Genomic DNA, 24740 nt, shown 5'->3' on the forward strand with positions numbered 1-24740 from the left:
CACCACGGAGCTGAAATGAAAATTAAGTAAGACAGCTGGAAAGTGCTCTGTAAGCTTTTCAGCGACTAGACCGTGAAGTCCACCTTTCAACAGAGCACACACATGGTCTCGCGGCCAAAAGGAGGGCAACCCAAGACATGAGCTGCTGGCACAGCCTTGGGCCCACGGTGCGGCACTGAACCGAACGGCAGGAGCGCCTCTTAACCTTCAGAATAGAGCTGCCAGTCACTTTAGCACCAAAAGACAAGTTTACCGGGTGAGCTACAGCAAAACCATAGGCAAGTCCAACAGATAAAGGAAAGGAACGCTATCTGAGGGAGGGAGGGAGGGAGGGAGGGAGGGGAAGTTGGGAGGGAGGGAGGGAGGGAGGGAGGGGAAGTTGGGAGGGAGGGAGGAAGGGAGGAAGGGAGGGAGGGAGGGAGGGGAAGTTGGGAGGGAGGGAGGGGAAGTTGGGAGGGAGGGAGGGAGGGGAAGTTGGGAGGGAGGGAGGGAGGGAGGGAGGGGAAGTTGGGAGGGTTGTTCCGAATGAAAGCCCACTGGAGAGAAGCAGGGGTTCCGGGGGACGGGAGGAGGTTTCTCACTGGCCGAGGGGCAGGGGCGGTGGACTTCCCGTAGGAGCCGCAGCGCACGTCTTTTCCAACTGGGGCCTGTGCCTGACATCGTGTGGCACCGGCTCTATCAGCCTCCCCTTCTAGTATCCCCAGTGGACTTTCGTGAAGTTTCCCTTAATTTTCACACAACTCTCAAACTTCAGAAACCAAAAGCACCAGCGTCACACGGGGCAGCGGTTCGTTCTGATCAGCTCAGCCACAGAAGTGCCCTCCCTCATCTCCAAGACAATGAAGCATTTTGAGAGACAGGGATTTACACCAGGAATTTAAACCCGTCTTCAGTTTTTCTATTGTTGTGTCATTCCCAAATCCAAGTTAATCTCCAAAATTGTAAGTGCGCAAATCCAAAGGGCAACAGAAAAAACTCAAACCCTCCCCGCCTCACATACCACCCGAACACCACGAGCCACACCGGGCAGGCCGCCGCCGCCACGATGGGTCACTGTGGCTGTAGCAGGCGCCCCGGGACGTACACTGTGGACACTGCATCCAACACGACCCACCCACAGCCCGTCATCTGAAGTACATGCTAACGTAGTAAAGACTTGAATGACGGGTCTGAAGGTTGCTTTAAAACAAGGAGGAAAACAGGCAAAGACGTACATAAGCAAGACCGGCTGTGAGGTGGTAATTGCTCTAGTCTGATGACAAAGTTCTTGTACTATTAACTTTTGGATGCATTTCGATTTTCCATTAAACGGTTTTTAAAAATGTTAGAGACTTCTTAGAGAAAATCAAGAAAATCTGAACATGGCCTGGGGGTCTGGTGACGTCTGAGAGCTGCTGTTCTTTTGTTTGGCTCACAAGGGGAGTAAAACCCTCAAAGGTTAGAAATACTTCCTACTTCTGGTGAAATGATGTGATCTTGGGATTTGCTTTAATTTTTTTTTAAATTCTTGGGACACCTGGGTGGCTCAGTTGGTTAAGTGTCCAACTTTGGGTCAGTCATGATCTGCTGCTTCGGATTCTGTGTCTCCCTTTTTCTCTCTGCCTCTCCCCCGCTCCTGCTCTGTCTCTGTCTCTCTCTCAAAAGTAGATAAAAATTAAAAAAATCTTTTTAATAAAAAAATGAAATAAATAATTTTTTATTCTTTTTTTTAATGTTTATTTTTGAGAGAAGCTTATATATCCATGTTTGAAAAGTGATAAAAAGGGCACCTGAGTGGCTAGTCGGTTAAGCGTCTGACTCTTGGTTTCGGCTCAGGTAATGACCTCACGTTTCAGGAGTTCGAGCCCACGCCCGGCTCCACAGCTGGTAGCACGGAGCCCACTTGGGATTCTTTCTCTCCCCCCCCCCCACCCCGTCCCTCTCTCACTCCCACTGTCTCTGTCTCTCTCAAAATAGGGGGCACCTGGGTGACTCAGTCAGTTCAGTGTCCCAACTTCGAGTCAGGTCATGATCTTACAGTTCACGGGTTCAAGCCCCACGTCGGGCTCTCTGCTGCCAGCACAGAGCCCACTTCGGATCCTCTGTCGTCCTCTCCTCTCTTCCCCTCCCCCACTCACACACGTGTGTGCACATGCGCGCGCACTCTCAAAAATAAACAAAAAAAACTTTAAGAAAGTGATAAAAACTTAATTGTTTTGATGATAATTACCACCCAATCGGCTTCTATGAAGTAGCAAATATCAGAACATTCAATGAAATAAAAAGTGAACTGTAACTAGTCTTTATACGGGTAAGCAAATGGTAACGAAGACGAACACAGGAAATGTAATCACAGGACATCCTCATTTGGCTCTGTGTTAACGATCCGGCAGACTTTTACATGTTATTTGAAAAGGGATGATGTGTGTGCGCCACTCTGCTAGGATACAGTGTGTTTAAATAATCTGCCCTCAGCATCTCCCTGGTCCCCTCAGATTTTCCTGCTCTTAACTTTCTGACGCAGATCATAAACAGCCCCACTTAGTTAAGTGGCTTACTGTTAGATAATGCACCCGCAAGAGACTTCCACTTTGCATGTTTTGCATATATGGGTGATGTGGTGTAATTTTCTCAGTTTACTGGTAAACACCATTTAAGGTGCATCCCCTAAAGCACTAGAAGAATGCAAAAATTTAATCATCCTCAGTAGAAATAAATTCATACAACAAGCATGCTAGTTCTGTGAACAGAAAAGTAAGACCCAAGAAACAATCTCTATAGAAAGCGAACACACCTAGTAGCCCTACAAATGGTCTGACTACCCTGAGGTCCCCAACCGACATTCTAGAAGGCAGACGAGGAGCCTCACTGACTTCTGTTGACTACTTTTTAAAAATAAAGGTTCTTAATGCTTTTCAAATGACAAAACCTACACAGGCAATTCACAGAGTCACTGATAGCCAAATGCCACTCACACTCAAGTGCATTTGTGGGAACTAACATGTCCTTCCAGAAGTCTGTGCTCAACCCCGACATCAGTGCAGTGGAAAAGCCTGCTGCCCCGTGAATGGCCGCAACGCCACTCTGGCACTCACCTCCCTGATTTCCCAGCTCTCTACCAGTGCTCCAGCAAGGGGTCGGAACAGGCCCACGTACACCAGAAAGGATACACTATCTGACAAAAGTTAACCATGAGCCTCACAACAACAGGAAAGCAATGCAACATGGACAGACTGTAAAGCACACAGTTTGTCTAATGACAAAAAGTAAGACTTTTTATCAAAAAAATAATAATAATATGGGGCGCCTGGGTGGCTCAGTCGGTTGAGTGTCCGACTTTGGCTCAGGTCACGATCTCGCAGTTCGTGGGTTCCGGCCCCGTGTCGGGCTCTGCGCTGACAGCTCAGAGCCTGGAGCCTGCTTCAGATTCTGTGTCTCCCTCTCTCTCTCTCTCTGCCCCTCCCCTGCTCACACTGTCTCTCTCTCTCTCAAAAATAAACATAAAAAATAACAATAATCACTTTTGTAAACCTCCCTATTCCCCTACATGGAGACGTGCCTGATTGAGAAGGCAGCCAGATCAACAATTACAGATTCCAAGGGTTATTTATTTACTTAAACCCCTTCCTCAGAAAGCACTATTTCTACCTCCATGCATAAGTTACTTCCAGGCCGCCATGCAGTGCCACATTTAAAAATCACCAGAGGGGTCCCTGGGGGACTCAGTCGGTTGGGCATCCAGCTCTTGATTTTGGCTTAGGTTGTGATCTCACGGATCACGGATTCGAGCCCCGCGTCAGGCTCTGCGCAGAAAGCTCAGAGCCTGCTTGGTACTCTCTCTCTCCTCTCTCTCTGTTCCTCCCCTGCTCTTGCATGCACATGCTCTCCCAAAATAAACATTAAAAAATATATAAAAAATAAAATAAATTTTTACTCTAAACAATTTATACTTCAGAACATATTAAAATTAAATCTGATAAGATGTATGTCGCTGAAAACTTCTTTAAAAAATTTCAGGGGCGCCTGGGTGGCTCAGTTAGTTAAGTGTCCGACTTCAGCTCAGGTCACGATCTCACGGCTTGCGGGTTCGAGCCCCGCATTGGGCTCTGCTGACAACTCAGAGCCTAGAGCCTGCTTTGGATTCTGTGTCTCCCTCTCTCTACCCCTCCCTCACTCATGCTCTTTCTCTGTCTCTCAAAAATAAATAAACATTAAAAAAAAATTTTTTTTTTAATTTCAAATATAGTTGACCCTTGAACAACAGGGGTTTGAACTGCACGGGTCTACTTGCACATGGATCGGTTTTGATAAATACAGTACGGTACCATAAGTGTATTTTCTCTTCCTTGTGATTTTCTTACTGATGTTCTCTTTTCTCTTATTTATTTTATCCTAAGAATACGGCATATGACATATGTATAAAATACATCCTAATAGACTTATTCTAAGCTTCTGGGCAACAGCAGTCTCTTCATAGTGAAGTGTTTGGGAAGTTAAAAGCTATTATGAGGATTTGCAACTGCCCGAGGTGGGGCAGGGTTGGCGCCCCTACCCCCCGTGTCACTTGCGGGTCAACTGTATCCTGTGATTGCACTGTATCATTTCTTTTTCAGCGAGAACACTTATCGTGCGACGTCTCCTTGAAATCCTTAAGAGGAACCAGGGGCTGAGACAGCTGCCCTTGTGGGTCGAGGTGCTGCCCCTCCCGGGATCCAGACCTGCATCTGCAGCACCCCATTTCTAGGTGCCTCATTCACCTGGTCCCGACGGGTGTTTCATCTTTCAGCCTTGATGCTCCGGTGCAAGTTCCCTTCTGCTTGGCAGGGTAGCCGTGTTTGCCACAGGTTGACTTCTGAGGGTGGTGGCACTGCCTGTATATCTTATTGTTACACTTCCCAAGTGACAGTGTCCCCTTCACCACCTCGCTTCTGCAGCCGAGACCAAAGAGGCCAAGAGAGAAGGCATTTCTGCTATCTATACTAAATAATTTAATTTAAAAAAAAGTTTTAATGTTTATTTATTTTTGAGAGAGAGAGAGAGAGAGAGAGACACACACACACACACACACACACACACACAAAGTGTGAGTGAGGGAGGGGCAGAGAGAGACAGAGACACAAAATCCGAAGCAGGTTGCAGGCTCTGAGCTGTCAGCACAAAGCCCCACGCAGGGCTTGAACTCACAAACTGTGAAATCATGACCTGAGCGGAAGTCAGAGGCTCAATCGACTGAGGTCCCCAGGCACCCCTGTACTAAGTAATTTTAAATTCAGACTTATTTAAACTATGCGTACTATTTTGTGCCTGTTTAGGAAAATTCTTGAACTAGACAAGAACTTGAAACTTAGCCCACCTCATATTTCTGGCTGACAGAGCACCAAACTGAACCTGGAAGACACCCCTGGGGACCTTACAGCCCTTGACAGAGCCCCGGGGAGCTGAGCCCAGCCCCTCCTCTGTGGCGCTGCCTCTTGTCGGAAGGGGCCTCAGAGAAGCAGAGACCGCCCGCGCCCAGTTCCAGCCTCAGCGTCTCACACGGCACTTGCCCCCTGAGTCCAGGAAGCCGAAGGAACGAAGACACGCGGACGGCGGCTTGTCTCTGACCAGGACGAGGGGTGCCCTTCTTCTCTGCCGCTCCTCACCAGATGTCCCTCATCTGGTGGCAGCTCTTCCTCCAGAGCCTCTTCCAGAGTCAGACGCGTGTGCGTGCGAGCTGGTCCGTGGGCACTCTCTCCGCCTGTGCCCAGCTTGCCCTTATGCTTCCTTCTGAGGCCATCAGATTCTTCCCTCCCACCTGAAGGCAGTGGCCAAGGGGTGTCCATGATTTGAAACGCAGGCCATGGGAGTGGAAACACATACAACTAGGATGCAGAACCACATTCTAGGTGACAGCGGTGAGAGACAGTCTGACCGATACCCCAGGGAGCTGGTGTCTTATGCTTGGTGAGCAGAACCGTCCTAAGCCGTCTTCTCACGGCAGATTGTAGATTCAGACGGTCTGTAGCTCTGCATCTCCCCATAAAGTTGCAGAAACCAGAAGCACGACTCGCACCGTCAACACTGCTTCTTTCTTCTGAATGTGTCTTGATTTCTACCAGACGGCTCTGCTTCTTCGACAGCAGATCATTTCGGCTGCAATGGGAACAGGTGCAGCCTGCTCACTCTGATCGGGTGTGATGTCCAGCTGGAGAGCAAAAAACCTGAATTCTTGAATCAGCAGCACTCCTGGCCTCACTCTACACACACCTTATTCATTCACTCACATCTGTTTACTAAGCATCTGCCATGGACAGAGGACACTGTGGTGAAAAGACAAACTCCCTGTCTTCCGGCACCAGAGTCTAAAAGAGTGACAGTCAAACGTCCTTCTGCGGACCTAGGTCTCCAGGATGTTACCGCTTGGATTCCTAACCACTTCAGAAGTAAAAAGGGATTTATGATCTACTCCCAGGTCACCCTGTGACTTAGGGGCACATGCTGTGTCCTCACAATCTTGGGAAGAGGTCCTACCAACTGTCCACATGGGAAACAAGAGAAATAGAGGGAGTCACAAATGGCAAGACCACAATTCGGACTCAGGTACCTCTGGAGTTGACCATGCCAGGCACTATAAGCAATCTGTGACTGGCTGGGTACGGTCACAGGACCATAAAAAGACGTTTCACTTCTCGGTCACCTGCACCCACATATCACTCCGCCAGGGCAAGCTGACAATGATGCAACAGAAGTTAACACGTCAGGACGCCTTCTGACCCGGGAAGCACAGAGACCTTTCTCCTTCCTGTTGCAAGTGCTGCATCGGGGGCAAGAGATCTTGGTTTCTCCATTTCTAGAGGAAGCATCTTAAAATTGCTTTCCAGCTAGGTCAGGAGAAGCCACTCATTAGGAGTAAGAGTTTCTGGGTCTCCCATCCCCTCCAGCCCCCATGCTCACAGGCTCCTACGTCTCTTGTCCAATTGGCTTGCTGTCTAACAGAGACACAACGTGAACCACTTTCAGAAGTTTCTGTTTTCTGGTACACATAGGGAAAAAATAAAAAGAAACAGGTTACCATTAATTTTAATAATGTATTTATTTCACCCAATATATCAAAAATGTTATCTCAATACGTAATCAATAGAGAAAATTATAAACGGATATTCTACATTTGTGTGTCATGCTAAGCTTCTACAATCCAATGTGTGGTTTACGTTCCGATTTGGACCAGCCTCACTCACAGCGCCCGAGTCACACGTGGCCGACAGTACGGCTGCCACAGTGGCCGGCACAGCTCTCAGTCCATCCTCATCTCTTCGTTCACAAGGAAGAGACTCAATGGGGGGTGCGGGGTGGAATTCACTTTATCATGTTGCTAGAAGAGCAGGAACCAGGCTCTCCCTGCATAAAGCCAATCCTAGTCCTCCCAATCAGAAACAGAGAGAGGCGTGGTCCCCATCCTGCCTCCTGTCCCCACATCACTTCCCTTTCGTCCCCTGACAAACCAGTCACCCACCCAGATGACAGCAATCAGAGGAACAGTGGGGACCGTGGTGGGGACCGTAAAGTACTTCGGGGATGGCAGCTCAGGCAACGTCATGGAAAGAGCAGGATGAGCCAGTGCTGGAGAGCAGGTATGAGTTACCCTCACTGAGGGCACCTCTCCCTCTGGAGTCACAGGAAATGGCCAGTGAGCCTTTCTCCTGAACCTTATGTCTGGTGGAACCCACCTGTGCCATCATGTTCTCCCTCCACATCTCGTCGTTAGCCTAGGTCATCTTTTTTGCTTCCAGTGTCGAGCACAGAACCTAGCACATACTATGTGATCAAAAATTGTTCAATAGGGGCGCCTGGGTGGCCCAGTCAGTTAAGTATCTTCGGCTCAGGTCATGATCTCACAGTTCCTGCATTCCAGCCTCGCGTCAGACTCTGTGCTGACAGCTCAGAGCCTGAAGCCTGCTTCGGATTCTGTGTCTCCCTCTCTCTCTGCCCCTCCCCTGCTTGCACTCTGTGTCTCTCTCAAAAATAAATAAACATTGGGGCGCCTGGGTGGCTCGGTCGGTTAAGCGTCCGACTGGCTCAGGTCATGATCTCACGGTCCCTGAATTCGAGCCCCGCGTCGGGCTCTGTGCTGACAGCTCAGAGCCTGGAGCCTGTTTCAGATTCTGTGTTTCCCTCTCTCTCTGCTCCTCCCCTGTTCATGCTCTGTCTCTCTCTGTCTCAAAAATAAATAAACGTTAAAAAAATGTTTTTTAAATAAATAAATAAATAAACATTAAAACAAAAACAAAAACAAAAACAACTATTCAATAAACCCAGCCCCTGCAAACCTGTTGAGGCCAAACAGGAAGTCCCACCTTTATTTCAGAGCCAGAACTCATACGTGATTAACGTGGTCTAAGAAACAAATGGCACACATCCAGAAGGAAGGTCTAGCAGGGAAGGTGGTGGGAGCTGGAAATCAATCACACGCACCATGGAGGGAACAACTTCATGACCTCAAGCACCTGTGAGGGGCTCTCACTCCCAAGTTCCCTGCGGTGCCATTTACACTCCCTGCAAACTATGAGGGACACCCCTGGGTTTCCTGGCAGAAACAGTTTTTATTGGCCTCGTGTGCACATCCAGCCCACCTGAGCAGGACTGCCAGCTGGAGGCAGTGTGGTGGCCACGTGCTTCAAGCCCAGGGTCCCATTCTGACCCTCTCATCACCAGGTAGCCTCCACTAAGCTCCTAACCTCTCTCTGACTCTGGTTTTTGGTCCAAAAATGGAGACAGTAATGGTATCCACACCTCACTTGCTATGAGGAGCCCATGAGAACCCACACAAGGCCCTTAAAACCTGACTGAACTATAGTAAACACTCACTAAATTGAACTTGTAAAAGTAGTACTAAGATTTTTTAGCCTGAAATGATTTAAGAGACAGAAAATTACCTCCTCCTTCACCCACCAGACTTCCTCCCCAGAGTCAGTAGAGTAGGCCCCATTGCAGAAACCAAGAACACATCAACAGTGGCGACCGTGAAACACAAGGGTTCACCAGGTAGAGGTCAGACCTGCTCACGCCGCTTTCTAATTGTTCATTTAGTATTTAAAACATAATTGATCTTCGCTGAAGTGTAGGTCACACGACACATATGCACAACTTGACATGTGACACACGCACAACACAGCTCAGATAACGAACACCTCCACCATGTGCAGGCGCCCCCCTGTGCCCCGCTGGGATGCTGCCCCACCCCAAGCGACCACTCATCTGCTTTCTGTCACGACACATCAGCAGCATACACTACACTTCCAGGAGTGTAAACCCATGGAGTCACAGAGTATGTACTTTCTCGTGGTCTGGCTCCACTCACTCGGCGCTGCTGAGACTCACCCGTGTTGCTGCCCGTACAAGTCTTTATGTGCACACCTGCTTTCACTGGTCTCGGGTGCACACCGAGGAGTGGAGCATACATGGTAGTAGGCATATGCTTAACACCAGGAAACTGCCAAACTGTTTTCAAAGTGCTGGCACCATTTCCTCTCCCACCGGCAGCGCCCACAAGCCCCGCTCCCGCACGCGCTTCTCGGCACTTGGTGGGATCACCTGTTGGTCCATCTAGTAGGACAGTGGTGTCTCCTTACAGATCTAATTTCCATCCCCTGATAACTAATGATTTCGGCCATCTTTTCAAATGCTCATCTGCTGTCTCTACATGGTCTTTGGTGGAGCGTCCGTTCAAATCACTCGCGTCCTTCATACTGAATGTTGAGAGCTTTTTACTTGTCATCTAAGGCATGTCACACGCTAACGCTTTCTGCCAGCCTGTGGCTGGTCTTTTCCTTCTCTTAATAGTGTCTTGGAAGGAGCAGAAGCTTTTAATTTTGACGAAGTCTAACTTACAAATGTTCTCTTTTATGGACTGTTAACTTTGATGTCATAATTAAGAAACCTGTGCCAAACCCGAAGTCTTCACAACCTTCTATGTCCTCTTTTTAGGGTTAATATTTAGAGTCTATGATTCACTCTGACTTAATTTTTGTCTATGGTGTCAAGTTAACCCTCTGCACAGGGACAACCAATCGTTCAAGCAACGAATTCATTCAATTTAGCTCTGCTTTTTAATTTAAAATTCTCTTAACTTATCCTGAGTTGCAAGAATTTCACAAGGAACTCTGTACCCTCAACCAGATTCACTGACCCCCGACTCTGTGACACTCTCACTGCGTACACACTTACGGTGGTTTTTCTCTGAATCATGTGGCTTCACGTCTATCTGAACCATCTGCTGGTATTTGAACCAACATTTGATTTGGAAAAAGGGCTCTCTTGCTTTCTAATTAAAAAAGCTGGAGAGGTTCTGCTCTTGTCCAGAATGTGAACAACCATCTCTGGGGCCTTAACTCTTCCTTCTGAACACTGGATGGAGCCTTTCAAAGAAACATGTTTCTCAGGAACAATTTGTTCTGAAAACCAACTATGGGCTTAAAAAGAGGTGGGCAAAACTACACAAAAATTAAATTATTAAAATAAGAAACCCTGAAAAAATTTAAACATTGTGCTTTAAAAACTGACAAGGATCAATTACTTCAACATTACCTTAATTCAGAAGTGCTTCTGGTCTGGTCTCCAATGCATGAAAAATTGTCTGCAACAGACAAAGAAAAGGCTATATATGCACTGCGTTCAGGTTGAGAGGAGTAACATTCCATACATTTGAAGAAGCATATAAATCCATTCCTTCTCCATCACCATTTCTTGCCCCAAACCATTTCACTTGGTGCTTTACACTAATTTAGTATTTGGCTTTTCAATGTGCAAAAGAACTCTGATCTCAATTTCTTTCTCTTTCTTTCTTCTTTTTTTGAGAGAGAGAGAGAGAGAAGGGGAGGAAGTGGGAGCAGGGGAGAGGGGCAGAAGGAGGGAGGAGAGAATCCCAAGCAGGCTTCACATTCAGCGTGGAACCCAGTAAGGGGCTCATTCCCAAGACCCTGAGATATGACCTGAGCCAAAATCAAGAGTCAGACGCTCAACTGACGGAGCCACCCAGGTGCCCTCGATCTCATTATCTTTAAAAAAAAAAATGTTTTAATGTTATTTATTTTTGAGAAAGAGAGACAGAGCATGAGTGGGGGAGGGGCAGAAAGAGAAGGAGACACAGAATCCGAAGCAGGCTCCAGGCTCTGAGCAGTCAGCACAGAGCCCAACGCAGGGCTCGACATCACAAACCCCAAGTTCATGACCTGAGCCTAAGTCAGACGCTTAACCGACTGAGCCACCCAGGTGTCCCTCAATTTCTTAAAAAAAACAAAACTTAGAAATGACTCATGGAAAATACTCTGAATCCAACTGAACAATACACGGGGAAGACCTACTTAGAATCCAGTTACTAGAAAAATTACATTATGGTAAAAACAATCACTGCAATTCAAGAAGCTTCTAAAGTCCTGTCACCCAGACTTGGCCATTTGACATGTAAAGGACCTCATCTGCCTCTCAAAGAAGGCATGACTGCTTCCAAGTGTGACTGGTCCACAGGGGTGTGTGTGCAACCCGCCAGCTCCGCACCACTCCTGCGGCAGCAGGGCCCCAGCTCTGGCATCTGGAAGAATCCCCGACTCTCTTCCTCTCTCTGTACTGCAGCCAGAACCGAAGTACACTTAATTCTAGATTTCTTCTGAAATCTCTGCTTGTTCTTTCTCAGAAACTAAATTTGAAAATATTTAAATAGGCTTTTGTGATCTCTCCAAATTATGTGAAAAGACCAATTCTGGATGATTCACAGATTACCACCTACCTGCCTGTTGACGGACTCACTACCTTGTGCAGCTACAAACCCCCAGGCACACATCTAGTCTGGAGGTCAGGAGAGGTAGTAACAAAATGAAATGCCCCCCAGTTGAACTGTGAATTCTAAAACACTTACTTCACAAAATACTTTTATTTGGGAATTACATTGCATAAGTTGTAATGCAGCACAAGCTTTCCAGTCAATAAAAGTTAAGTGTGGAAAGAAAACCGTACGGAGTTTCCTCAAAAGGTTAAACACAGGTTTGCCATGTGATGCAGCACGGCTGCTCCTAGGCATGTAGCCCCAAACAACCGAAAACAGGTACTCAACGCGTGTCCACACACTTCACTGCATCACTATTCACAATGGTCAAAGGTGCTAACAGCCCAAATGTCCGTCAATGAATAAATGGATAAACAAAATGTGGCACAGCCAACAATGGAATATTCTCCAGCCACGAAGAAGAGTGCAGCACTGACACATGCTACAGTGTGGACGGTCCCCGAAAGCATTATGCTGTGTGGAGAAAGCACACACAAATGATCACAAAGTATATGGCTCCATTTACGTGAAATAGAAAATATTCTGCTTCTAGGAAAGAGACAGACCCACAGAGACAGAATGCAGTGGTTGCGAGGGGCGCTCTCTGTGTACATGGATGTGCGAATGAATACTGCTCAAAAGATACAGGGCTCCCTTTGAGAAGATGAAAATGTTCTGGAACTAGATAGACATGATGGCTGCACAACACAGGAAGTGTGCTAAATGCCACTAAATCGTTCACGTTTAACTGGTTCCCTTAACGTATCACAAATTGTATTTCAAAAAAGAGGGTGTGTGTGTGGGGGGGGGGGGAGGAAATGTGCCATTAAAGGTACTTAAAAGAACAACCAAACCAGTAGGTGTGGAGGTGGAAGAGGAAGCTGAAGAAAATCAGTGAACAGCTGGCCAACTGGCCTTCACAAACCCAAAGAGGGGAGCTCTCGGGAGGGCACACCTGCCGTGTCAGTGAACATGTCAGTGAACTACCGAGTCTATAAGCAGGCAGTGGCAAATTCCGGCAGGACTGGTTAGATTGGGTCATTCTCAGGGGAGGGGGCTGTACTGCCCACTGTGGGATATTCAACAGCACCTCCTTCCCCAGTGTGACAACCAAAACTAACTCGGGACGCCACTAGGTGTCCCTGGGGAGAATATGGGCTCAGGTGAGAGCTCCACCTTCAGACTGGTTGTCACAATTAATCCCAGTCTCCAAATACAAATCCTCTGAGGTACTTTCCACGTCAAGAGACAAGTAGGAAAAAATTAAAATGGAAAAATGTATCACAGTTTGCTCTGATTCACACACCTAGACTGCCATGGCTCAAGGCATGAAAGCAAACTCCCTATTCCTTTTCTTTGGAAGAAGAAAACGGGGAGCCACGCCCCCATAAGTATTTCCCTAGCCTGCAGTTCCTATGGGCACAGTCACGGTGGGAGAAAGGGTGTGGACACCAGAATCAAACCGCCTCAGCCTGGATTCACACGTACAGCTGTCTGGATTTGTTTCTGGCTAAAAATCAGACCCAGGTGGGGCTCTTTTACGGACTATTCGGCGCAGAAGACAAGACCACTGTTCCAGACAGCAGCACACAGCCATGTGATCCTAAGCCAGGAGCATCACTCTTGTAGAAAATCAGGAAACTGGGGATTTAATGAGACCAAAGCCGAAGTCTCACGATGCTACTCTGCCTCCTGGAGGCAAAAGTAAGTGGAGAGGCAATGCGCATCCTTAGACTCCTAGGAGCTGGTAACACTGGATCCCTTCCAGCCAGCAGGTGTCTAGGGCCCACAAGCGGGGCGGGGGGCGGTGCCTGCCCAGAGCTGAGAACGATGGTTCTCAGACAGGCGGAGAAGGGCCTCCCGGGTTACACCGAAGCCTGGCTACAAGGGAGGGGTGCTGCTATGAAGTGGAACTAAGGGGTGGCATGAGGACAGGCTGAAGTTTTCTCACATCTTTTTAGAAAGCAATCCATAATGGAAGTTGGAGGAAGATAAAGGAAGACACAGACAAAAATTCAAGAAAAAGGTTAACAGTTCATAAAGCCAATCCTAATCAAAATTTAAAATATGTAAAATTCAAGTGATAGATTTAACAGAGTGAATACAAATGTCTCAGCAATCTTATGAACAAATCAAACTTTTTAAAGTTTATTTACTTATTTTGAGACAGAGCACCAGCAGGGGAGGGGCAGAGAGAGAATCCCCAGCAGACTCCGAGCTGTCAGCGCAGAGCCCAATGCGAGGCTCCATCCCGCAAACCATGAGATCGTGACCTGAGCCGAAATCAAGAGTCGGACGCTTAACCGACTGAGCCACCCAGGTGCCCCGTCAAACATTTTTAATAATTCGAATGAACAACTCCTTACCCACCCAACAACACTGCTTTGAGACCCCCTTCCCTTGGTGGAGGCAGCTCTGCTAGAAGGCAGGAGCCCTACTGTGCGACCCTCTGTCTCCTGTGGACAGGTCTACTGTGCAAGTCAGGTGCAAAGCTTCCAGACCATTCCCTCACAAAAGGACCAGACTGCTGGACACTATACGCCCTCCTTTCCAGCACTATCTCAGGCTGCCTCTGGCTACACCTCAAACACGAGTCTTTGAAGTCTACCTGAGTACCCTGGCTTTAAGTGATTTATGGGTCAAATCTCCTAAACGACTATCCGTTCACTCAACAAATACATTTTAATACCTAGGATATAAGACAGTGTGCTGGATGCTGAGAACACAAGCCATCAAAACAGCTTAGCCTAGGTGCCCCCACATGGGTCTCCCAGGCCAGGGGACATTAGGCTATAATGTACGGAGGGGGGGGGGGGCTCTACCAATACAAGTAAACTTAAGGGCTAGTTTCACTCAGGCCTGTGTGATCCACACAAAGTCCTAGAAATGCACACACAGGACACCCTGCACCACAGGTGAATGGCCAGGACAGGATTCCAAGGATCAGGGAGGAAAGAGCTCCTGTTCTGGGGGTCAGGGGGAAAGACATGGGCCACTGCGGAAAAGGCCGCTTGACAGAAGAAAAAGGGGAGGGGTGGTAGCTCAGCCATTCTCAGCAACTGTGGGCATCACAGCTCACTTAGCTGAAATACCCAATAGCCAAGGTCATTATGATTCCCTGGTTGAAGAAGGTTAAAATCCTAGAGCAGATTTCTAAAGATGGAATTATCAAGAGAGTGTGATGCTAAGTGAAATAAGCCATACAGAGAAAGACAGATACCATATGGTTTCACTCTTATGTGGATCCTGAGAAACTTAACAGAAACCCATGGGGGAGGGGAAGAAAAAAAAAAAAAAAGAGGTTAGAGTGGGAGAGAGCCAAAGCATAAGAGACTGTTAAAAACTGAGAACAAACTGAGGGTTGATGGGGGGTGGGAGGGTGGGGAGGGTGGGTGATGGGTATTGAGGAGGGCACCTTTTGGGATGAGCACTGGGTGTTGTATGGAAACCAATTTGACAATAAATTTCATATATTAAAAAAAAAAAAAGATGGAATTATCATTATTTAAAAAAAAAATTTTAATGTTCATTTTGGGGGGAGAGAGAGGGAGAGAGACATCACATGCAAGAGTGGGGGAGACAAAGAATCTGAAGCAGGTCCCAGGCTCTGAGCTGTCAGCAGAGCCGGACGAGGGGGCTCAAACTTGCCGGCCCTGAGATCACGACCTAAGCCAAAGTTGGACACTTAACCTACTTAGCCACCCAGATGTCCTGTAAAGATGGGATTATTATGTCAAAGGTTATGTGTCTTTTGAAGCCTCTTGGAAAAAAAATCAGCTGAGCCTACGGTTGACTCTACAGAGTTGTTAACTTAGCAATATTAAATATTACCTTGACATTGATATTGATATTAATATTTAATGATAAACTTTCCTATACATATATATTCTAATACATCACGAGGTTTTAAGGACCAAATACTAGTATTTACGAGTATTGTTATTTTCATATTTTTCAAAAGCTAAAAACTGAATCTTCTTGAGACATATCTAGAGGATTCCTTTACTGGCTGCATTAAAATTTCAAATCGAGCAAAGGTACATCTCCTGGGAATGATTTCTTTTATATCAACATAACCCTAAGACAGAAAGAACATTCAGGTGTACGGTCACCTGCAATCCTGACATCCCCAGACCAGAGCAGAGCAGACCCAAGGACATTAATTAGTCCTTACCCTGTTAAGTGTGGGCAGTCATGTTTTATCACAGGCTTTAAGGTGTTTGATTACAAGCCCTACTGGAGGTAGTGTGCATCCGTGATATATACACCATTTTTTCTTCCTAAACCCTGAAAAAGGCGGGATTCCAGAACACATCCAGTCTTAAGAGTTTGCATGAGGGACTGGGAAGGCTTGTAAGAAACAAAGTAAACTTCTCACTTCTCAATAATTCTCTAGTACAAGATGTTCTGGGGGTACCTGGGTGGCTCAATCAGTTAAGTGTCCGAATCTTGATTTCGACTCAGGTCATGATCTCACGGTTCACAGGTTTGTCCCCGCATAGGCTCTGCACTGACAGAGCCTGCTTGGAATCCTCTCTCTCTCCCTCTATCTCTACCCCCCACCATTCATTCCCTCTCTCTCTCTCTCTCTCTCAAAATAAATAAACAAAAAGAGATGTTCTGAGCAAGAAGGTGAAATGATAATGTGAAAGAGTCCCCTTGCCAAATTTAGGAAGATCTGAGGGTAAAATGGAATGTATCTCATTGAAAACACACACACACATGCGCGCGTGCACACACACGCGCACGCGCGCGCGCACACACACACACACACACTCAAAAAATAAACAAGAGGAAAGGTAGAGCTCTTCTTTAAAAAGGAATGCAATGATGTATAAGGAATGACAGGTCTAGAAAACTACTATTTTGGGGCCTTGAGAGTAGTAACACGTGCAAAGATCACCAATGGATGCTAAAATGTGTTGTTAGAAGACATTCACAAGGTCTAACAGTATCACTCATAGATAATTTCCTAATTTTAAAAACCAAACGTTATTATCTAATAGATACCACCTTAATCAAAGGATGATACTTAGTATTACCAAGAATGGAACAAACTAACATTAGGTATCTTATGATATGATAAAATGTGAAGTCTTGGTCACCTACATAGAACTTTTGCCAAAAACACGCCTGAATCCAATTATGAGGAAACATTTATTAAAATCCAGAATGTGAGACATTACAAGAAATTGGCCTGAACTCTTCAAAAATGTCAATGTTGTAACAAGCAAAAAAAAAAAAAAAAAAAAAGTGGGAAGACCACTCAAGATGCTGCGAGCCTAGGTAGAGCCACGAGTACCAAACATGCAACACATGAATTTGATTAAATCCGGAATGTGAAGGGTATGAAGACATCTGGGTGAACACTGAAGAAACTGACATGTGTCCTGGATTAGGTGTCACTGAATCCATGTTAAAGCTTGGCATGTAATGATACTATTGTGGAAACACAAAAGAATGGCCTTGTCCTTGAGACACCAGGCTGGAGTTGTAAGGAATCAAGTATCATGACATCTCCAACATTCTAACAATTCACCAAAAAGCACCAAGAGACAGAAAATGTGGACCCCCCCAAAAGTTACAGATTACTTGGTAAAAGGTACAGAATATTCACTGACCTATTTTTTCAACTTCCTGTAGCTTCAAAACTAAAAGTTAGGGGGTAGGAGAATACTAAGGTCAATGAAAAGCAAATATAAATCTTCTTTTAAAATGCCCTTGACATTCTCTAACAAAAGATGAGGTTACCTACAGATCAATCAGAGGAAATTACTGTGTTTTCATAACTCTCTTGACTCTTCCCTGACTGATGCAGTGAGAGGAGCTCCTTCAGCAGCCGGGAAACTAGGCACAGCACATGTTCATGACTTCCTGACACCATCAATGCTCTTTGGTTTCTAAGGCCACTTTGAAAAATAGATGAATTAATATTTCATTTTTACTTTTTATATTTAATTTTTCTTCATTTTAACAGTGTTTAAGTGTTCTTTTTCTCAGGCTGGCTAGAGGTTTATCAATTTGATCTTTTCAAAACACCAATTTTTCAGGGCACCTGGGTGGCTCAGTTGGTGAAGCATCTGATTCAGCTCAGGTCTTGATCTCAGGGTCCTGAGTTCAAGCCAAACACTGGGCTCCGTGCTGGGCGTGAAGCCTACTGAAAAAAATAAAATAAAATAATTTTCAGTCTCAGTGATTTTCTCTGTTGTACCTGTTTTCACTTTCATGGATTTTCCTCTTACCCTCATCATTATTTCCTTCTTGCTTTGTGTTCAATGTGTCCTTCTGGCATCAGAAGGCAGAAAGCTCAGACCGCGAAGACTTTGTTTCTACAACAAGCACATCGTTCCTTCACGGTTCCCGTGGCACTGCTCACACTGTGCCCCACAGATGTCCATGTGTTTGTTTCACTTCCATTCAAATTCAAGTATTTTCAAATTTCCCTTATGATGTCATCTTTGACTTGCTTAATTTCCAGGTATTTGAGGATTTTCCAGATAGGGTTCTATTACTGATTTCTAATGTAATTCAACTGCCACCACAATCATTCTGAAGGCCCATCCAACAGTCCCAACATCTGGGTCACCTCCAAGTCCGCTCCACTGATCTACCTCTCGACAACAGACCACCTTGTGTGTACTACATGATTTTTTGCTGAGTACCAGAGATGAATCAACAGAACGGAAGTAAACAGTGACTGCACAGAGGAACGGCACACCTCTTCCTCTGCCAGGCCCCGTAAACAGATACATTCTAAGCCACGAAACAAGATTTTAAAAGTATAACTGGAGTGGCACCTGGATGGCTCAGTCAGTTAAGCATCCCACTTTGGCTCAGGTCATGATCTCACAGTTTATGAGTTCGAGCCCCACGTCGGGCTCTGTGCTGACAGCTCAGAGTCTGGAGCCTGCTTCGGATTCTGTGTCTCCCTCTCTCTCTGCCCCTCCCCTGCTCACACTCTGTCTCTCTCCCTCTCAAAAATAAAAGTTAAAAAAAATTTTTTTTAAATAAATAAGAGTATAGCTGGAAAAAAGATAAAGCTTAAATTTTTACTCAAAATTGTATGTTCTTGTACTTGTATGACAGGTGTTATGGTGTTAAGTAAGTACTCTGTGTATCACCAGATGAACCCCTCTGTAACCCAATGACACATCAACTATCATCACTCCTTGTAATTTTAATTCTGTAAAATTACAAAAAAGACATCCACAGCAAAGAAAGGTCAGTAACTAGCTCAAAGTTGTACGAACAGTTAGTATTATACCCAGCAACCGGACGGAGCCCAGGGGATTCCACTGATGCTATATTTACTCATTTTAAGACAAGGAGTCTATGTAAATTTTTTTAAGAGAAAGAAAACCAGATACAAAAATTAAGGCTTGTCCCTTTGTTGAGACTTTTCCCCTCAGCTCTGAATTTTCTTTGTCCTCTCTCTCCTTCTGCCAGGAAATACCACTTAACCTTAAAATCAGAGCTTAAAGACACATTTCATTAAAACTTCCTGACTGCCACTCTCTCCCCAGCTAACCGATCTCCCTCGCGTTCTCCTGCTCCGTTTCTATTTCTCTATCCTACTAGACTAGGAGCTGGGCCTGTGCCTTACCTCGCCTGCCATTTTGGATGGGGGGGGGAGGCGGTTTGTTCAGCTTATAAACCACCTTTTCCATGAGCTACCCCCATGGATCCTCCTCCCAACCCGTCTTGGGATGATCCACTGTTTCCTGGCACTGGGTTCACACTACACAAGCCTGTCTCCCCACCACTGACCCCAATCATCACTGACCAGATCAGGAAAAGGTACTCAGCTCAAGAGACAGAACAAACTCGTTCGCATTATTATGTGTAAACTGAGACTGTCAGTGGGGCAGGCTCTCCACGACTGGCAGTGGGACATGAACTTGAAAGCTGTGGCTGGCTACCCTTCACAACTGGGACATAGCTTTCTGAGCAGCCGAGAGAGAGCGAGAGACCCACGGGAGGAGCACGCTCACCACTGCCCCTATTCCCGTCCCTTCTCAGGCTCCTCTACGTGCCAGTCCTTATAATTAATTCTTCTTGTGTTTCATTAATCTAGAGCGTCAGCTGTTTGTCTCAGTCTGTACCCTGCACCTGTGCCAGCACCAAGCACCCATTCCCCAGGTGCTTGCAAGTAAGTACACGAACTCCTGGTTTTATGGCTTCAAAATGGCCTCTGAAGAGGACTCCCAAATTCCTTTCCAAGATGGAATGCTTTGCCTCTGATGACATACCCTTCACCGGTCTCCCCCCTGGACCACGGCAACAGAACCCAGCCCTCCCCCCCACCTGACCTATATTAGCAACCCAGGCTGCTCATCACTTCCTCCTCCTCCTCAAGCTCCACCCTCCAACTGGTCTAAGGGACACCATGCTTTCTTCTCCTTCCCCTCACTGCACGCAGTTCTTAGAACCCCAAACACTGCGGTGTTCTGAGGGCTCAAGGTCCTGCTCTTTACAGGCCTGACCTCTCCCAACCAACTGACGCTGGGCTCACCACTCTCCTCAAAGCACACTCTCAAAACACCCTTCCCACCGGGCTGCCACTCAATTCTACCCGTCCCCTCCCCGCTCTGCACTCCAGCCCCGAGGCCCCTGGCCTCCAGCCCTGCCTAGCCTGCTACAGACTCGCTCCCCCAGCTGTCTCCTTCCCTCTTCAAGCCGCCCTACACATCACTGCCTCATTTATCTTTCTGAAGGACAGCTCTGACATCTGACTCCTCCGCTCAACTCTTCAAACACTCCTCCTACGGAAGAAAATCAAATTTTTTAGCCCAGCCTGATTTAAAGCTCTCCACCTCACCCACCGTGTCCCAGGTGCCCTCCCCTAGGGCTCCGATCACGAAGTCTGAGGAGGGCCAGATACACGTACACAAACACGCCAGGAGACTCTGCTGCTCTCTGCCACGTGTGGACCAAGATCCAGACCACTTCCACAGAATTTCTCTTAAACATAAATCCGAGAAACATGAATGCATTTTTGCCTGGAAGAATAGAGACAGTTTTAAAAAGCAAAATATCCCCCACAGTCAAGAAAGAGGATGTCCTTCCAACAAGTATGAGCTGAAGACATGAGTATCAAATTTCCTCTAATAACTGCAAAACACGGAAAGCACTCTGCACTGGAAGTTTCTGTAACTCCTCTTCCTACTCATGTGTGACTTACAGTGGGAGCTGGAAAGGACAGAAACTCTGTACCTTCAGACTGCTTAGAATTATGCAGCGCTCTTTCCAGTAAAGCTTCGGGACAACTGTGTTTACTACACGGTCACTGTCACAAAAGCACTTTGAGCCCATCCTTGTGCCTGGCACCAGTTTAGGCCAAGGAGGTAAACAGGAATATTTACTTCCAGTTTGAGGGCATGTGCGGCCATACTACCCAACAACCCTGAAAGTGGATGAAAGTTTTAAATCGTTGACAAAAGATTTAACAATAAGATGGCCTTGATATCCGGGTGCATATTTGTGAGCCCGGCTCACACATTCATTCGCTTCACTCAACAAAGATTCACCAAAACTCTATCACGTGCCAGGCACTGAAGCAGGGGTGTCCCTCAGGAAACAAGACACGGTTCTTGCCGCCGGGGAGCTTAGTTTCTAGCTGAGGAAGGCATAAGTAAATAACCCAAGTATGTAGTTTTGACACGTCAGGCGCTGTCCAGTATGAAGGAAAAACAAAACTGCGGGAGGTGGGGAGGGGAGGAGGGGTGCGGGGATCCTCTACGAAGGCGGCTAGAGAAGGCATGGAGGTGTCTGAGCGGAGTCCTGAGGAGAGGGATGAGCAGGTGCAAAGTCCCTGGAACACTGACTTCTTCCTGCTACTTAAGCCTCCTACCCCCGTAGACACGAGAAACCCTGCCACTTATCTCTGGAGGGGACAGGAAGCCGACAAATCAATTTTCTGTCCCTCCCTGTTTAGTGCAACGGCTATCCCTCTCTTAAAAGAAACCTTGCTGTTACAAAAAAGGTTGGTCATAAAAAAGGGGGAAGGTGGGGGAACACAGTAAAAAAGCAAATACTCAAGTAAGATAAAATTCCCTGATCAAAGAATCCTTAGTCATTAGGAATTCCCAAGAAGCTTACTGAATGTCAGAAAGCCAAATTCCATCCAAGTTATTCATTACTCAGGAATGTTTAAAAAGCCAAGGAGACCAACAAGACCCCAGAGAAGGAAAAGCAGAGTCACCACGAGCTATGCAGTGAGGGAAGCCCTGGAAGGTCACCTGCAGTTTGCGTGCTGGCTGGGGGGGGCAGGGGGGTGGGGGTCCTTCCACAGAGCTGGATAATGTGAGGTGAGTCAAGTGACTCTTGAGCTGGTGGAGACAAGAGGACAGCACCTGGATGTACGGAGCTCAGGACCGCGACCACACCGGCTCATTCTTCCTGCGGTTCTGAGCGCCCAGGTCTGGTACAAAGCTGCCTCCCCAACATCTAATATCAGTTCATTCTTTAATCCAACGAATGATTTTTCCTCCTCCCAATCCTACCTAATATAGTAATTGACAATCTGATGATGCATTGGGACGATCACAAATATAAATTCTAACAACCAGTCATTTTTCTTTTAAAGCGACAAATAGCATTAATTCAGAGAGCATAAGAGGCTCGTGTACCATTGAGCCTTCTGAGAGAAGTGTCCCAGGAAACAATGACACAGAGAAGGCATCCAAGAAAAGTTACATGGACAGCATACTCTGATTTAACTATGTCATATACTTTCATGGGATAAATTCATCATCTGATTATCCGTCCTGTTTGCAAATAAAAAACCTCACAGGAAAAAAAAAGAAAGTTGTTATTAACAACTACATCTTTTAGGAAGTGGTTAACTCTACAAGTGAAAAATTACAATGACTCCTGATTCCTCCTAACTACCCTGCCCCCAAAAGTTTGACTGATCTAGTCAAGGCTCTTCTGTTTGCCAAAAAGAAGAAGGAAGGAAGGAAGGAAGGGAGGGAGGGAGGGAGGGAGGGAGGGAGGGAAGGAAAAAAAAGCCTTACTGGGAAGTGGAGAGGGATCTGACAGTTCCCAAGGACAGGGAGAACGGTGGGCTCCAGGAGACATAAAAATGGGGAAGAAACAGGAACCAGAACCCAGTCTGGGCTGGCTCCTGATGACCTTGCTGCTTCTCTCGGTGCGCTTTCTCTATCCTTCTACCACCCTCTCTCCGGACCATCCACTGTCATCTTGTACGCAGTCCAAAACCACCTAGAATCCCACATCCTAACCAGCACCCAGTGTCAGCCATGTCTGTTTCCAGAAAAATTCCTCTGCACCAGTTCAGTGGTTGACTGTCCTCAGACCAGGTGGCCAGCCAGCTGCAGCACAGGAGAGGATGGCAGCCCCTGCCACAGGCACTATACTATGGCTGTGACACAATGACCGGTGTCTTCAATATAGTAACAAACATCCCCCTGTAAGTTATATAAGCGTTTATTCCTTTACCCTGTCACCATTTTTTAGTCAGCTCCAAAGGATGAGTCATAAAGCATCATACACGAATCCAAATACACAATAATTTAGTTCCCCACAACTTATGGTCAACAGATACATGCGGCCCTAAAAAATAAAACAGACAACTACAAAATCTCTTTAATCTCTGTCTTCTTTAAAGGCATTCGGGAATATCCCCACAGTCTTATCCGCTTATGGTGTCAAAGCTAAGAGAGCATCTAAGCACTGGGGCCACTGGCTCTTTTGACACAACACACATCTTTAGTTCATCTATCCCAAGTGTCAAGAAGAGCTGCTACCTCCCAAAGTCCATTTTTAAGTAGAGTTTCTTAGAAGATAAATGCCATTTTTGTCTAGAAGCCACATTATGAATGCTGGTGAGGCCTCTTTAGTCGACATCTGTGGGTTGCCTCTGTGTGTCCTCCAACTTCTCCTCTGGTGACATCACCAAGAGGGCTTACCTTTGACTCCGGGTGAGGGAAGAACCCCTCCTTCCGCCCTCACCCAGGCACTTCCGGTGGGGAAGCCCTTCTCCTGGGAACACACTGCCCACCGGGCTGCAGTGACTGGTTCAGGCAGACCCACGAGCCATTGAAACCCCAGTTCCCAACATGCACGGTGAGATGCCCGGGACGCTGCAGTGAACTCACAGAACACCACGAGGTATTTTAAAGTGGAGACACACACAAGGAAACCTGACAGCGGACAGACACCAAGGGAGCAGTTAGCGCGAGTGGCTAGGTCACAGTTCCACCAGCAGATGGCACTACATCCTTTGTGATGACGTCACGTCCTTGCAAAGCGAGGTTTTCAGCGGTTGCTTTGATAATAAAGGAAGCACTACAAGAAAATCAACATGGAACAGGAAATGAAGGTGGTGGTATCCAGTCTCATACTGAAGTCTGAGAAGCTACATAGCCCATTAGTTAACAACAGTGGTTTACTTAACAATAAAGTATATATTTTTTTAATGTACTGATACTCCTTTTTAAAAAGACTACTAAGAGGGTGCCTGCGTGGCTCAGTCAGTTAAGCATCTGATTTTGGCTTAGGTCATGATCTCACAGTTCGTGAGTTCGAACCCCACATCAGGCTCTGCACTGACAGCATGGAGCCTGCTTGGGATTCTCTGTCTCCCTCTCTCTCTGCCCCTCCCGCACTTGCTCTCTAGATCCCAAAATAAATAAAAATAAACTTAAAAAATAAAAAGACTACTGGTAAGTTCCTGGGACATAAATGTTTAAGTTCTTTGGCTCTAATGACTCAACGAAGGTAACTTTAGGTATTTATCTTGGTGTAGGGGCACTGTGAAAATCCTAGAAGCACTACACATGCCACAAATTTGGGAATCTTTACATTAAGATTCAGACCGGGGCCTTGGGGGATAGAGAGGGAGTAGGATGGCACCTCACCAACCTACACCACCACACTTGGCCCCACTCCACCCAGAGAACCTCGCCTACTCTCCGCCCCCACCTCAGGTGTGAGCCACAAA

The 24740-nt window shown here is 46.6% G+C and overlaps 1 protein-coding gene across 3 annotated transcripts in view; it reads right to left on the reverse strand.

The window, feature by feature from the left end:
- The window catches only part of GNB1 (G protein subunit beta 1), an 88703-nt gene that overhangs the window by 36841 nt on the left and 27122 nt on the right, over positions 1-24740 (reverse strand). For 2 of the 3 annotated variants that reach the window (XM_027060703.2, XM_053205494.1), the window contains exon 2: positions 10543-10591. The exons of the other annotated variant lie outside the window; for it this stretch is intronic. The gene's annotated coding sequence lies outside the window, so the exon portion shown is untranslated. The remainder of the gene's footprint in view (positions 1-10542; positions 10592-24740) is intronic. 3 annotated transcript variants of the gene reach the window in all.

Source organism: Acinonyx jubatus, chromosome C1 (assembly GCF_027475565.1).
Source record: "Acinonyx jubatus isolate Ajub_Pintada_27869175 chromosome C1, VMU_Ajub_asm_v1.0, whole genome shotgun sequence".
Classification (NCBI taxonomy): domain Eukaryota; kingdom Metazoa; phylum Chordata; class Mammalia; order Carnivora; family Felidae; genus Acinonyx; species Acinonyx jubatus.